Source organism: Lutjanus erythropterus, chromosome 15 (assembly GCF_056507025.1).
Source record: "Lutjanus erythropterus isolate fLutEry1 chromosome 15, fLutEry1.hap2, whole genome shotgun sequence".
Classification (NCBI taxonomy): Eukaryota; Metazoa; Chordata; class Actinopteri; order Lutjaniformes; family Lutjanidae; genus Lutjanus; species Lutjanus erythropterus.
In genome coordinates, this window is record NC_139331.1 from 28,526,859 (window position 1) to 28,543,995 (window position 17,137).

At 38.9% G+C, this 17,137-nt stretch overlaps 1 long non-coding RNA gene across 1 annotated transcript; it reads right to left on the bottom strand.

Annotated features, from left to right (window-relative positions):
* Positions 1-13,944: 13,944 nt before the first annotated feature.
* Positions 13,945-17,137, bottom strand: LOC146314581 (uncharacterized). The gene is made up of 2 exons (XR_014771958.1): positions 16,858-17,137; positions 13,945-14,211 (listed from the first exon to the last, which is right to left on the bottom strand). It is a non-coding gene; the product is annotated as an uncharacterized LOC146314581 (long non-coding RNA).

Below are 17,137 nucleotides of genomic sequence, written 5' to 3' on the forward strand. Positions count from 1 at the left end.
CTTTGTGTAAGTCTACAAGTTACCGCAGCAGAGCTCTCCTTTAGTTGTAAGGATGGGTCAATAAAACTGTCTCCGGACTATAATCAGCTTGGACTTCTTACGAGACTGAATGTCCATGTATAATTTTTGAGACTCACCCTGGTGTGGGCCAAACAACAAGACTGAGACCGTATAAAAAGGTCCTGTCTGTGGTGTCCACCTATTAGTCATTGTAACATTAATGTAACGGTTATTAGAACACCTGTAAAGCAGAGTTATACATGTTGTTATAAGTCCCAGTGCCGTTATACTCCATATCAGCACTCACTGAAAGTCTCTCGTCCAATCAAATTACTTGGTCAGAACTAACTGTTGCAATGGTAACATATCATCTCAGACCCCTAAGAATCATCTCTATCTGTGACATATGACACTTAATAACTGCCAGTGAAGTACTTTATATGTGCTCTGTCTACCAACTTATTTATTTATTTTATATTCATTTGTATTTTTCGTCAGCCTCAGACTTGTCTGCGTAGCCATATAATTGTGCAACTTTGTCTCTATTCCATGTGTCCCACCTCTCAGCTCTTACAGATGATTATGTGTTGTTTTGAAAAGAAAAGAAAAGCAATAAAAACGATTGATCACCAAAAGATGAGTCATGAGTCTCTCTGCACTGTTATCTCCCAAACTTCAAAATAAAATAGATATTTTTCAGGGACTAAATCAATTCTTCAGTTAGTTCCTGTCAGATCCTAATTGGACATGAAAACAGCTGAATCATAGTTTTCTCCCCCCCGATTTTTTTAAGGTTGATCTTGTATTTACTATAGACAAGCACTGTTGTAGCTCTGCATGACAGTAATGTCTATGCTGTATACAGTTTTTCGTGTTTGGTGAATGCATACAAATAAACAGAAGTATTTTAGAGTTGGTGGTTGTGTATTTCACTAAAAAAAATAAAACTCTCTCTCACATACACACACACACACACTTTCTCTCTCTCTCGCTCTAAGACTTGTGACGCCAGGGGAAACAAATGACACATTATGCTGGTGGGCTGACCTCTTAAAATAACCACAGTTTAGCTCCGGTTAAGACCACTCACCTGATTCAAAGGTCCTTAAATTCCTGTTTCAATGTCCACATTATACAGTAAGTCAGCGGGGAATGTGGATTGTTAGATGTGTAAGAACTTGCCGGAAAAACCAAAAGGAACACACAGACTTGGCCCAGAAAAGGTTTTAAAGACGGTAGTGTTTTCAGTCATAAGTTGTTATTCAATGTTTCACTCAGCGTGTAATCGAAATATAAGCATATAATAATGATATTACAACAGCTTCATTCAGCTCCAGTACAGCAGTGATCCAGATCAATACTGAAAACAATGCTTGACTCTGAAGAACTGTGTCAAACAATGCTGCTTTGTGTGTTTTTGTGTATGTTTGTGCAATCATCAGGCTTGGGAAGTAACATTTTACAAAGGTAACTGTATTCTATTACAGTTGCAAAATAGATGTAATCAGATTACACATACATATAGGTAAAATGGGGATCATTAGTAGCATTATGATTTTAAAATAATTAATGATATACTGCCATGCATAACAACACTGTCAGTGAGACCAGGTAAATTTACATTCAATTCATTATCATGGCCTCTAGTGAAAAAACCTAGCTAACCGCTTACCGCTAACATTAGCTACATAGACCAGCCACTAATGTTAGCTACACAGAAATCCAGTTTGCAAGCTAACCTGTCAATACTACGTCTACTACTACTCCTACTACTACTAGTACTATTTTCATGACTGTGTTAAGCTAAATGTGGTCTGAAACAAATGTCTAACATTGGGCTAAATTTGAACAGAATCAGATGGACTAAACACAGCCTAAATTTTAAGGTCTATTTTTGGGCTAAACAAAAGCCACAACGGACCAATCAGGTTAAACCCAATGTTGAAATGATGCTGGGTGCTTGTTGGCACCAACTGCTAATGTAAATTACACAGACCAGCCATGAATGTTAGCTAAAAAATAGTTTGGGACTGCTGGTGGTGATGCTGGTGGCTGAGATGGTGTGTTGGTAAAAACAAAAGCCCCAGACTGGAATAAGTTTCTGTCAGTTTACTTGAAGTTTGACTGTGTCAAAAGCGTACATAAAAAAGTACATTAAAATCTGCAGAATTACCACTGTTAATCTAAACATTTTCACTTAACAAAGGAAGGAATAGCTGGGCAAACAAATTATAAACAATCATAATCAGTTGCTCTTAAATGGTCTGGTGTCAGCTCTTCTTTAGTACCAGCTGACACAGCCCACGACTGTGTCCATCACCTGTCAGCAGGGAGGTCAGTCACCTTTGACACTGAAGGTCATCAGTGGGTCAACTGTCCATTTGAGACCCATTTCTGCGACGTGCATTCCCACAGTATCTCTACAGTGGTTATTTACAGTCTGAGTGGCCCTGGTCCCTAAGCCATCCTCTTGATTGTCTTCGACCTACAGTGACCAGTTATTGCAATTTAGAAACCTTTCACGTTATTACAGCCCATCTGGGAGGACAAACTGACATGTACTCCTTCTCTATGTACCATATAGCTCTAGCATATTTGTAGTCTTTTTTTCCAATGCATATTTGAAATCTACTGAAACATGTCATGTGATTCGCTGAACCCTTTAATGCTGTAATGAAAATAGAGAGCTGTCTATATAAAACATAATTACAGGGGCTCAATTTTAATTTGTTTTATGTTAACAATTGTCCTTGTTCATATAATATTACTCTTGTGCACCGTTCTTATACAAACAACAATCAAAGCTTTAATTTTTGTTGATTAAATGAAGGAAAATGGTAGAGTAGTTGTTGTATTTAGGGAATTAAAATACCTTCAAAACCAAGGCAAATACTACTGATAGGTGTCTCTCTCTCACATTAAAACAATAATAAAACATGTAGTTTGATAGCATCATGAAGTAATATGGGATGATGGGAGTTGTTTTCTTTACTTTTAAACCACCACCATAGCTAAAGAAACCTGACTTAGGCAGAAATCATGTTCATGGATGAAGTAATATTGAGGTACGTTTTATTGACCTTATGTTAAGTCACTTCCTTCCTCACTCTCTGAACTATCCGACGAATCCCGTACTTTCCCTGAAGCTAACTAGCAGGCATCAGCCAACAGGAAATGCTTCTGAAGATTGTTGGAAATATTTGCGATGGTGTAAGTTTGAAACTCAACAAGACATATAACATTTGTCTAACGTTTTTAGACATTTAGTGCAGAAATGTGACATATTATAGCTGTGAAGAAAAGTGTTGCTGTTACCACAAAGTATTTACTGATCAGTCACCAAAGGGTCACTATGGGCCAACATCTAGTTTTTGTCCTGGGGCCCTCTAGCCCCGCTTGGCGATTATAGCCTTTCATGGTGATCTGTATGTGTGTCGACATGTTCTGTACCGTATGTGTATTGTTAAGGCGCATATAAGTCACTGTTACGTCAGCTGTTCTGATCATTGAGACAGCAGGTCAGGTCTGCAGGGTCACGCAGTCATGGTTGGACACAGCTGGGATTATCCAACCTGCTTCTCATGTCTCTCACATTGACACAGGGGTACTCTGCACAGTTTAGACTGCAGAGCTGAACCTGAAGAATGTCTATGGCAGCATACGTAGCTTCTTAGTTGCTTAATTGTGCTTCATTGATATGCTACAACAACTGGGAAGTGTTATTCAGAGAATGGGGTGAAAAGTTCCCATAGGTCACAGCTTGCTGATATTTTAAACTGACTATAATCAATGCTTTACATTAAGAAATGATAACACAGAGCTTTACAGCAACTCAGTGCATTTCCGCCATAGAGACTAGGGTCTAAATGAACTAAAGTATTTTCCAAAATTACAGGAACTTTAGGACAAGACATCACCATGGAGTGAAGTTATCCGTTTGTGTTCGCACCAAAAGTGGTGCAGCCAATCGGCATCCAAGGAGGGACTGCTTGCAACTATGGGTGTGGTTTTTAGGTGTGAAGACAGCGAGAAGCGTCCATGGAAGAAGCGTAGATCTGATTAGCTGAAGTTAGCCCATGTTAGATGTGATAGACAGGTGTTTTTTTTTTTTTTTTGGAAAGTGCCCGCCCTTTTCCAGGCAGTATCTAAGGACGACTTCCCAGACAGTTCTGTGTAACAACCCATCTGATGTGTCAGGTGAGACTTAAATCTCCTTCGTGCTGACATGCTTTTACAGTGTCACAGAAATAACGCTGCCAGTCAGTTGCTTTAAACGGCATCATCAATCTGCAGTCACACACAAAAATGAGGTGTAAAAGCCATAGTGGACTAATTGGCCTAATCTCTGTGGGGCTTTAGATTGTGGTGAAAACATGGTCAACAACAGGCTGAAGAAACCTTTTAGTTCCTTGAAAAGTAGTTCCTGGGATTTAAGGTTCCTGGTACTTGGGGTGGAAGCATGGCTTAAGCAGCCTTGTGTTCACAACTTGTTTCTGCTGCCCTCAAGTGGACATAAATTTAGTTATTACAGGTTTAATTAAATGAAAGTAACACCTGATTGCTTAAAAAAAAAAGTAAAGTAATCCAAATAATCTTCTTTTTTTTCCAGTTATTAAGTTACAGGTTTTTTTTGGTATTATTTAGCAAATCAAAACTGAAGGGGCAACAATGTGATCTTATCAGGTCACATACCTGTGCTTTGTATTTACATTCCATCAATATTTTGACTTATGAGTGGAAGAATTGTTCAAATAACCATATCAGAGATGTTTTCCATTCACTGCAGCTGTGGTTACACAGCAAAATTACTGTACACTACCTGATCAGCACCAAACACCAGACATTACTAGCTAACTAGCTAACATTAGCTAGTTGCTAAACATGGATATGTTCCTGAAGAGTTGGGGGAGACCCAAACAGAGCAAAAAGAGAGAGAACTGCATGAGTAAATGTGTAACTATTTGCGTACCACATCAACCTGGTAAGGTGATAATGAGTCAGTGTTGTGTTCATGATTTCATGCAAATTTAATTAAATGAAAGTAACAACACTTTAAAAAAAAGTCATTATTGCACAATGATTTTCCTTCATTTCTTTTCTTCTTCTCTTTTTTTAATTATACATTTATTAGGTCACGGGTTTCTTAATTTTATTTAGCACAAAAAAGTACTGTTGGCACTCGAGTGCCCTCTAGTGGGACACTGAGGAATCTCCTACAATTTTAAAAATGAAATAAATAAATTAAAAAATATACAAATTTTCAAATGAAAATACTATAAAATCTATAAGATCACACAAATGTAATTTTATTTAACTTTAGTCCTGTGATGTTTTTGTTTCAATATTAGCCTGGTATACGGTATACATATGTGAACCATGATTAGTTAGAAGCTATCTGTGTGGCTGTGGCGACAGTCAACAATAAATAATCTTAGAAATTAGAAATAAATTAGAGATAAATTAGAAATAAATCTCCCTCATGTGTGAACTGTCTGTAGCTGAATATTGTAAGCCCACATATTTTAATGTCAGTCATAATACTGGTACTCGGAGAGCCTAAATATCTTCTGAGGTGCTACCTGGTGTAAAAAGTTTAAGAAATACTGATTTATCAGCTTTAAACTGAAGGAAACATTGGGGTCTTATCAGGTCACCTAACACTTTGTATTTACATTCCATCAATATTTTTGATTTAGGAATGAAAGAATTGTTCAAATAACGATATCAGAGATCTCCTCTGTTCAGTCCAGCCGTGGTTTCAGACCGAGCGGAAGGAGCCAGCTGAGATTAACCATGACTCAGCGACTATCTGATGAGATTCACAGGTCACACGGTTGTCCAGTGAAAACCCACGGGACCACATCAAAACTCGTTAGCCAAGAACAGAGATTAAAGCTTTAATTATGTTCACAGGCCAACTCTCAGAGATGTTCCTCAGAGACTCTGCGCTGAGTGGAGCTTTAATGAAAGGTTCTGCATCTGAGGAGGGACCTAAAACTGTTGTATAGAATTTAAATTACTGTCTACGTTTAAAATATGTGTGACACTCTGAGAAATTAGGGTTCCAAAAGGGTTCTTCCTGAGGCTGAGGTTCTATCCAGAGCCATTTGCCACTGAAGAACCTTTTTTTGAAGAAAGAAAGGGTTTTCTATTAAGAACCCTTCTTGGAAGAAAGAGTTCTTGGAAGGTTTGTTTATGTACCATAATATAAAAGGATTCTTGGTAGAACTACCAGGGTGGGTTCTAAATAAAACCCTGACATTATAAAAGGGATTCATGGTAGGACCACCTGGATGGGTTTTAGATAAAACCCTTAGAATATAAAAGGGTTCTCTGTAGAACATTGTAGGTGGCTTCTACAGAAAATAAAAACCCTTGGAACACTTTCTCTCTGTAGAACCCCCCTGGGTGGGTTCTTGTTAGCAGGATGAAAGGATCTGGATCGAATCCCCCCAGGGATGGTTCTGGGTGAAACCATTACACCATAGAAGGGTTCTCCTTTAGAGCCTCTCACAGAGGTTTCTGGGCAAAACTTTTCACAGATGGTTCTCGGCATAACCTATCATGTTGGGTTCGAAGTTTTGCACCCTCTTAAAGGCTTCCAAGTGGAACCTTTGCAAAATGTTCTACCAAGAACCAAAAAGGGTTCTCCCACATGACTACCTAGTTATAACTCCTTTATTTCTAAAAGTGTAATTTTCATAATTTGTCTTAAATATTTTTTAATTTCTCAACACTGTAGAATATTTTGCATGCAGTGACAACTTTAACAAAGTTGTAAATCACCAACTTATACAATAAGATCAGGAAGGAAAGATCAGAGTAACAAAGAGTGAATCATAAATTAAATCATCAGTGGGAGAAAGCTTGTTTCAACAAAATACATTATAGTGCAATTATAGATACCCTCAGACCTTTACAAATGTTTGCACAGCAATTTAAGGAAAGATTAAAGGTTTAAATCTACAAATACAAACTAAAGAGTCACTATTATAAGAACTTTTTCCCATTTGACAATGCTTCCTGCTAAAAACCCCTTTATTTGTACTTTTCTATTTTTCATTAAGTTTACTCAGTTAAATTGGTTCTGGATGAACTAAAAACCTAAAAAGGTCAGAGACGGAGACGCTGGAGGTGAAGTAGTGGAAAAGTGAAACATCTTGGGGGGTCTTGAAGCTGCAGGTAGTTTGAGTGTTGGACACCTGTGAATTTGAAGTGCTGAGTCATTAGTGCAGCTTTCACACCGAAACTAGAGGAAAGTACGTGCTCTTTCACTCATGCAGTCATGCTTTGAAGTAGATATAACTTTAGATTTCTTTCCAGTGGGCCCTCAGGGATCTTGTATGACTTTCATACATCCGTGGACAAACTTTTCTGTTTTTGTAAAGAGGTGAACTTCACTTTTATATTTGCAAGAGGATATTTCTAAGAAAACATTATCAAAGACTTCTAATTGGCTGCTCAAGTCCATTCGCACGAAGGTAATTTTCAGTCACACCTCATCGGTTCTGCACAGTGGACCTAAAATAGATCGGATGTGTCCTGGCATACACACCACGTTGTGTTTGGTAATAAGCTGCCAGGTAACATCACACATCCACACAGCTGCTGTTTCCACTGTCAGCCTGTAAATTAGCCAAGAAAAACAATGTGCGCCTAATCGGATACATACAGTATCTGATATCATTGGTTAATAATTAAAGTTTTTTAGGTTTTATGCATGTGTCTGCAAACATGTGTGCTTGTTTTGTGGTTGTATGTGTGTGTGTCACTTGTGTTAGCATGAGGGGAAAAAAGTAATTAGGTCCTGTGCACGAGATGTGTTTTAATGAGCTCAAGCAGGTGGAGAACACATTTAAAACAAGGCTAAGCTCTTCCGCTGTTTAAGAAAAGCCCATTTAAAGGGGGGACGAATGTGCTGTGTCACTGACGACACACACACAAACAGATAAATCCGCCAGGCTAAAAAAGGAATTGTGCCTTATCATGCCAGACCTTGTGTGCACACGTGTGTGTGTGTGTTTATGTTAGTGTGTGTGCAGAAAAAGACCAAATATATACAGTTACAAAAGTAAGTAGTAGTAACTTACAAGTTAGTACAACTACTCTGCCACTGAACAAAACTTAAAGCTCTCAAAACTGATGTTACATACTGTATGACTCCTGAGAGGCCTCTCTATCTGCTTACATCCCTTCTATGAGGAGGTCAAAGGTCAAAATCTACCACAGAAGAGCCCGGAGCTGATCAGGATTTCTCACTCAAGAACACTTCACTGAGGTGTTTACTTGATACCTTTGGAGCTTGAACTTGGGACTTCACTGCCATTAAGAAAGTGCTCATGGACACATGGGAACAATGCTCACTTTTCTAAGTTAACAGTGTTGCCTGCAGCTGATCTGTCACCCTTTGACCTCTGCCATATTTCCTGTGCAGCAGTGTATAATGAACTTATTGTCATTTTCTTTACTTGTTAAGACTAAGAGTCTGTGTACTGAAGATAGTGTGAGTGGTTAAAATGCATTCCTTCTATATAGTTAGTGTGTATAGAGTATATTTGTCAAATAGAAATATATGTATAACTCCACTTTTGTTGTTTTATTTGTTTTTAACAGGTAATTAGTAATTGCATCAGGATACATTTTTAAAGTAACTCTCCCAAACCTGCTTACCATTTCAGGAGTAATTCTTCAAACAGATTCACCTGAGGCAACCGTTACAGGTGCAGCAGCACATCACATATAAATATATCAGGCTACTGTTGGTATTTGCTTTCATTTGCTACAGGTATGATACTGTAAGATTAGATTTTAAGAGACATAACACTCACAACTCCTCAAGGGACACACACACACATGAACATACACACACAGTCAGTATTAAGCCTTTAAATGTCTAAAAAAAAAGACCCTGTGGACATGTCCCTCACTTCTTCTCATCCATCTCTGTGGTAGCAAAGACATTCGGCTCTTTGTTGTTGGCTGTAAGAGACGGTAACAAGAGCCTCCTGAGGAGAAGCCACTGAAACAGACACACAATGGACCTCTGTATGTGTGTATGTGTGTGTGTGTGTGTGTGTGTGTGGATTTGGAGAGAGTGAGTGAGAGTAAGACATTGTGTCTGTCTGTCCCTGACTCCTGGCTCCTCTCTTCCCTGAGGGTGGGAACGTGATAAAAAGCCCAGACGAGCGTCCGTGTTTTCCCCTACACACAACTAGTGGTCAAACCTGTGTTAATGACTGCAGGTGTTGGAAGCTCCTGGTATATTTCCACACATTTTCTCTGGAAAGCTCAACATAAGCTCCCATTAAATCCAGAGAGGCACAACTGTAACCCTGAACGGCTCCTACTGGGAAAGATTTGGGCTTGTTTCCAAAGCAGCTTAAATCTATAACTGGGTCAGAACTCTGGGTATTAGCCTTGAATTGTTAACTGCTAACTACCAACTCCAGAGGTGATGGTATGGTAACACTTTTTAAATTAATGAGTAAGGTTCTTAATACAATACAATCAGTTCAACATGTCACATAATTGTCAGCTCTTCAAGAAATCAAATTTCATGATTCGACCTTATATGAGTTGCTAAGACCAATTACTAATGTTAGCTACACTAACCAACCACTAACATTAGCTACACAGGCAAAAAGCTAATGTTTGCTACACAGACCAACCCCTAATGTTAGCTACATAGACAAAAAGTTAATGTTAGCTACACAGACAAAAAGCTAACATTTGCTACACAGACCAACCGCTAATATTAGCTACACAGACAAAAAGCTAAGGTTTGCTAAGCAGACCAACCGCTAATTTGAGCTACACAGACCAACCACTAATGATAGCTATATAGACCAACTGCTAATGTTAGCTACACAGACAAAAAGCTAATGTTTGCTCGACAGATCAGCTGCTAATTTGATGTACACAGACCAAACATAAACATTATGTTAGGCTAAACATTTTTACCATATTTTGTAGTGAAGTAATCCAAATGCAATGGGAAGTAATCAAGGTACATTACTTTAACATTGTGTTACTTGGATTAGGTTACTGGCCACATTTTAATAGGTAATTAGAGATTGTATCAGGATACATTTTTAAAGTAACCTTAACAGGGATAGTGTTGTAACCCTACTGTCAGTTTTTACAATCAGAAAGCAAAAAGTCTTCCACACTGTCTCCTGCACTTTGCAAATTCAAGATTTTAGTAATAACATTTTGGTGCAATGACCTTCATCAGGTTACTTTTAGTTATTTTTGTTGAAAAACTAACCTGATGAAGCTCATTGCACCAAAACTTTGCTTGAGTCTTGCTTTTTACTGTTGACTCTTCTCCTCTGCACCTGTCTACTCAGAGGTGTGCAAAACTCTTAGTTTTAACAATTAGAAAGTAGAAAATACAATATTTCTCTCTGAAATTAAGTTGAATGGAAGTATAAAGTGGCATAAAAGAGAAATACTCAAGTAAAGGACAAGTACCTCTAAATTATACTTAAGTAAAGTACTTGTGTAAGTGTACTTGGCCAATTTCCACCACTGGCACACCTTAATGGATAATGGAGAAGTAAAACTCACTGACCTGTTGCCTCAGTGTGAGAACATGGCTGAAAATCTATGGTGACATCTAGTGCATGAAGGAAGCATTTCTTACTCTTTTTCTTCACAGTACTTTTCATAAAGTCACAGGAGACACACAAGAAATCTGCACAGTTTTTTACAGCCTTTTTTATTTATTTTTGCATGCAGCGTGATTAAATCATACAAAATAATGCATGTTCAAAGGTGCTTTCTTAAGCATTTATAATGCTTCACGTCACTCAGGCAAATCTAAACCAGAATGCCACCTAGGACTGGGTAATCAGCTGTATTTTTATATATAGTCACGTTGTCGTTACTCCGACGCTTGGTCTGTCTCTGTCTCATTACAAACATGAAAAACTAGTTTTGCCATAAACGTGTTAAGACAAAGTCAGGAACGAATGAAGTGAACCTTTAGAAATATATCACATAGTCGATCTGATTCCAAACTGAACTGAACTCACTACAACAGAACACATGTGAAATACAAGTACAAAAATATACAGCATCCTGCATATGCACACCTATGCAAATTTGTACAACAAACAATACGAAAGCGCCCCTACGTCTTTTGTTATTGATTCACAACACAAACTCAAACAAGACTGTTTTTTTTAAAGTGGCATTTGTGACATCTCATGCCTTTGTACCACAATGAGGACTAACATTCGACAAAAAAAAAAAAAAAGCTAAACTCACACAATTAGGCATGATGAACAACACTCTGCTATTCAAAATGAAATTCCTTGACCAATTAAAATCCCAGTCACAAGCTCAGGTGACATAAATAAAAACAAAAACGTCTTGCTCTGTCACACTCCTACATGTCTCCATTTCAGGGTCAGTGACCCTCTCATATGTAAGTATAAGCTGGTCTAAAAAAGACAGGTATCGTAAGAGGATCTGTCAGGGATCACTGTATCACTGCACACACCTTGTGACCTGTTAACGTGCTAATCTTTTCTTATTTAATCTAAAGACATCATCTCTCAGAACAGGACACATAATCTTCTAATTTTCATTCTTTGTCGGTGATACATTCATTCGCTGTCAAAGTTATAATTTTTCCTTACAAAGCATTGTGCACAACATATATACAGTCATGAAAAGTCTGCCTATGTTAAGAGACCGTAGCGGTCATGCATCTACATACATCTTGTCTGACAGTGGCGTGCAACGGGGGGAGATCCAGGTGGATTCACATGCTGTGGTTCAGGTGGTGTCCAGGGTGGCTGTCCTGGTCCCTCTGCCTGAGAGCAACACAGCCGTGACGCCGTGAGTCAATCCAGCTAGATGTCTCCCCCCGTCCAGCTCACAACACAGGCTGGAAGCACCCAAAGTCCCGCTCTAATAATCTCATACAGCATCAAGTGATATGTACATGATTATGTACAAGATATGTACACAAAAACGTGCAAAAGTTGCATATATTCAGACATCAAAGGTCACAGATTTCTTATGTTTCTGTTTGTACTGGATTTTCTCTGTGCATTTTCAGGTGTTTTGTCACCCACAAAAAAGAGAGATATCGGACGGACCAAAACTCATGCTGTCACCTCCAGAATCAAGAGTGAAATATAAATGCCTTCATTCTCTGAGTGAAGCTGCTTCTGATGTGATATCCAAAGAGAGCAAACAGGCCAAGATGTCACGACACTGGCCGTCCTCCGAAAGAGGAGGGAGCTGAGAGCTCTGTGTTACGTCATGGAAATTGCCAAAATGCCAAAGGGAAAGTAATGATGATTAAGAGATTTTGGAAGAGATTTCTTGGGGCTCAGCTCAAGCTGCATTTAGAAAAAACAACAACACTTAAATGGTTAAATTTGGACGGGATACTCCCATGATAAGGCGCAGGACACGAGGAGGGACTGTGGTTCAAGTAAAATGTCAACCAAGTTCATCAAAAACATCGAAAGCTGCCTTTCTGTTTCACTGCATATGAGTCACAAGAGAAAAACTGCACTGTGCGCAAAAGGATGAGAAGTTTTTAAACAGGGAGGATTTGACCTTACACTGTACAAACGGAGCCATAAGGCAACAATCTTTTAATCTTAACATCACAACAAAATCATAACGAAATCCAGAACATGGATGACACTGAACTTGAACCATCCATATTGATGGGATGCACAGAGAAAAACAAAAACAGAAACACAGAAATGGTAGCATCACTCCCCTCCATCCTGTTAATCTTTACATGTTGCCGTAAAGTAGTTTGACATTTTGGGAAATTCACTTATTTCCTTTCTTGATGAGATAGATAATTGATAATGTAGCAAAATAAATCCCAACAAGGTGGTGCAGAACTTGAATCACCCAGGATGGGTTTATCATGCAATAATGACCCACTCACTGTACATTATTACACAACTACTTTCTTAAAAAAATCAATAATTTGAGACAAATTTAATGATTTCATTGTTTGAAAACATATTTTATTGCTCCTCCAGAGTCTCTGATCACAATTGCATCCATAGCAATGGTCTGTTATTCAGATATAACAGACCATAGCATGCCATAACTGACCAATCAGAATTGAGTATTTAACAAAGCCATGTAATAAAAGCAGGATAATGTACAGTGAGTGGGTCAATATTGCGATTCATGACCTGCAGCACGCTGTCCAGGTTTATTTCACAATAATGACCTGCTCTCTGTCCCACCTTACAGCATCTTTAAAGCTCAATAATTACTGTTATATCTTGTTTTATTATTATTATTATTATTGTTTCATATAAAACCAGTGTAAAATCAATAGTTTGCTGTTTTATGTGGAGTTATATGGTGACACTCTTTTAACCACAACCACTAATTAGCTTCCTGCTGTGGTCTCCACTGGTTGCCTGGCAACAGCTCAGAGCCAAGAAACAGTTGGAATAAGCGGATTTCTCAAAATGTCAAACTTCACCTTCAAATAAAAGAAGTGTGTGTGTGTGTGTGCGTGCGTGTGTGTGTGTGTGTGTGTGTGTGTGTGTGTGTGTGTGTGTGTGTGTGTGTGTGTGTGTGTGTGTGTGTGTGTGGATGTGCATTTACCCACAAATTTGTTTTCACACACACACTGTGGGGATCTGACTTCGTTATGGGAACAAAACACAAGTCCCCATAACGTAAATCATAAATTTTAGTGTTAAGACTTGGATTAGGGTTAGGTTAAAGTTAAGATAAGGAAATTAATCCAAATCAATTTAATGTTCTCTGAAATAATAAAACACACCTATGTGTGTATGCAGATGTGTGTTACTGATGTTGTGGGGACACCTGCTAACACACTACATTTTGGGGACCCACCTTCCTTATGGGGACAAAACACAAGTCCCCACAACATAAATCATAAATTTTAAGGTGAAGACTTTGTTTATGGTGAGGGTTTTGTTTTAGGTTAGGGTTATGGGTGGGGTTAAGGTAAATGTCCAGGAGATGAATGTATGTCAGTGTAATGTCTTCTGACTGTGTGCATGTGTGTGTCTGTGAATGTCCTTCATCGTCTCATCTGAAGAGGTGACTCGCAGGCTTGTAGTTCAATGTGAGTTGGCGGGAGCTGTAGCCAGACATGCCGACCCCCATGAGTCCCAGCAGGACGGCCATGCGCGGCATCGCAGGTGCCTCCCGGCCCTGCAGCACAGTCTGGGCTGCCTGAGTCTGAAAGAGAGAGCAGGGGTCATCACCACCACCCACGTAGCCACCAGGGCAACCACCACCAGGACCACCGATCATCGCCAGGGACCAAGGCAGTGTGTCAGCAGTGTTCCTCCTGGCTCTGGCTGCGGTCGAGTCCTTAAAGAGGCGACCCTGGTCACACACCTGTCTCATCCCGGCGATGGTCTTACCATACGGGAAGAGCCGCACTATAATCTCCATTTTGTCAAGTTTTAATACATGTTGAACCAGATCAGACTCAAAGTCCTCTGCAGCTTTGGAGACATCTCAGAAATTTGAGCCAATCCAAGACATGTCCTAAAGTCAGATAAATTCAGTTATTCACTTTCTCTTTTATTATCTTGTATGTTTGCAAGAAAAACAAAAACTGAAACAGTCAATTGATCATCACAGTAGCTGCAGATCAACTCCCTGCTGATAAACCAATTCTCTTGCGGAAGCAAGATCAGATCACATGATTATGTGCTTTCCACATTTATTTATTTTAAGCTGCAAGTGCTTGATTTTATGTTTCTGCTCTTGTGTTCTTGTTGTTATGTTTGATACTATAAAAGTTATATATCTCCAAGCCTTCAGACTGAAATGTTGAGATACATAATATTCAAAGACAGCTACAGAATGTGTCTCCTCAGCCATATAAGTACGCAACAGGTGCTCCTTTAATGACATAATAGTCATTTGTGCAACCATGACCTATTTTATCACAGAGCGAGTCTGAGCTTTCTAACATGAACGCTGATGAGCTGAGACACAGATAATGAGGTTTGACACCGTCCATTTTTAAAACAAACACAGGCCACACTTTGGGCTTCTAAATCTGCAGCTGCAGGCCTCTGAAATACCCAGCAGGGTGATTGGGAACATGGATCTCATATTAGTCCTCTGGACATCCAATTAGAGAGCATTTACCTGACCCTGGCGAGCTAAGGCATCTCTGTTCAAATCCATTCAAAGACAGGCTGCTGTAATCCCCTATTCTAAATCCTGCCATGACACAGACAGGCACAAACAGGCACTTCGTGCACTTGGATGATGAGTCAGTGACATCAGTTCAAAATGAGCTTTCAGAGCAGTGAAGTGACAATTTAACACAAATCTAACTTCTATTTATGTTGCTCAAACAGTAAAGCAGAGCAGTTGCTGGATTGATACATTTAAATTCTACATGTTAGGGCTGGGCGATAATCATAATCATAGCAACAGCCTGTTTATCACAGCAGTGGTCTATTATTCATATGTGCATGTTGAGATTTATTGCATGGCTTTGTTAGATAATCAATTCTGACTAATCAATTACCACATCAAGGTCTGTTATTTGTGAATAGCAGATTGTTGCAACGAAGAACAGACCGTTGCTATGGACGTGTTTATGATCATTGACTCTGGAGGAGCAATAAAATCATTTTTAAATTAACATTTTGTGTCAAATTATTGATCTTTTTAGTCGGTGGCTGTGCAATAATCAGGACGATGTTCAGTGAGCAGGTTATTATTGCAAAATAAACCTTGACAGGGTGGTGCAGGACCCATATATAGCAACGATCTTTTCTCCATAGCAACAGTCTACTATACAGAGATAACAGACCTCATTATGCTGTAACTGACCAATCAGAATCAAGTGCTTAACAAAGCCGTGTAATAATGTGTAATAATGGCCTGCTCACGCATTCATTATCCATAGTGACCAGCACATGGTACATTATCCTGCTTATTACATGGCTACTTTCTAAACAAATCAATAATATCATACAAATATGAATTTTAAAAGGATTTTATTAATTTAAAAATGATTGTACTGCTCATCCAGAGTCTATGATCAGAACAGCATCCATAGCAGCAATCTGTTATTCACAGAAATGCTCTGCTTTTAATAACAGACCTTAGAATGCTGTGATTGACTTGATCAGAATCAAGTATTTATACGCACATTTTCTCCAAAATAAGACCATAAGGGCAGGGTGATATGGACATTTTTCACAGTTTTCTGATACTTTCTAGATTAGCAACTAATTGATGAATTGAGAAAATAATCAACAGGTTAATCCATAATGAAAACAAATGTTGCAACCCTAAAAAGCTGTAAAACATGCAAGACAGGCCTCCACTCTCACATTTATATGTATGGATAATTTACAGCCTCCAAATTACCTAACTTTACTGTTTTATTTTTATTATTCATGATTTTATTTATTTATTTTTTTTATTATTTGTATGGCCAGATGACTTTTATAAAAATCAAATATCACAATATTCCACTGATATTTATAGATATTGCGACAGTAGTAGCAGCAACAGGGATGACTGTTGGTACTTTCAGCCTTTAAATCCAGGAAAGACAGCACTTATGCCACATCACAATATAGTTTTATCCAAAATCTAGGACGATATCTAGTCTCATATCACAATGTTGACATAATATTGATACATTGCCCAGTCCTACTACCCATCATGGCTCTGTTAAATCAGGGAAACATGCAGGGCCGAGGCTCTAGAGCTCAACAGTTGTTTGTTATTAGAGACTCTAATGGAATTTGCTTTACTGTTGCTCCTCTGCAGATGTCCCTTGATGTCCAAGACTAATCATTAATCTATCTAAAGGAGTAAATCGCCCTAAAGCATCTTACGCACCTGGAGGTATCGAATATATCCAGGGGTCAATCGAGGGATGCGAAAAAACATTGTTGTTGTTCTCTCCAGCGTGTCACAGCTGAGACCACAAAAATCCCCTCTGCAACCGACCCTCAGGACTTCCTGCTAGGCAACTTTGTCCCCGTGAATCCCCCTCGCCCCTTCTGTGTCTCTCTGGCCTGGATCTTCTGCACCAGCAGCAGCAGCTCTCCCCTGTGTCCTAACACACACTCCTGGCTCCCTCACTCACCCACACACTCTGACACACACCTGCGCTGTA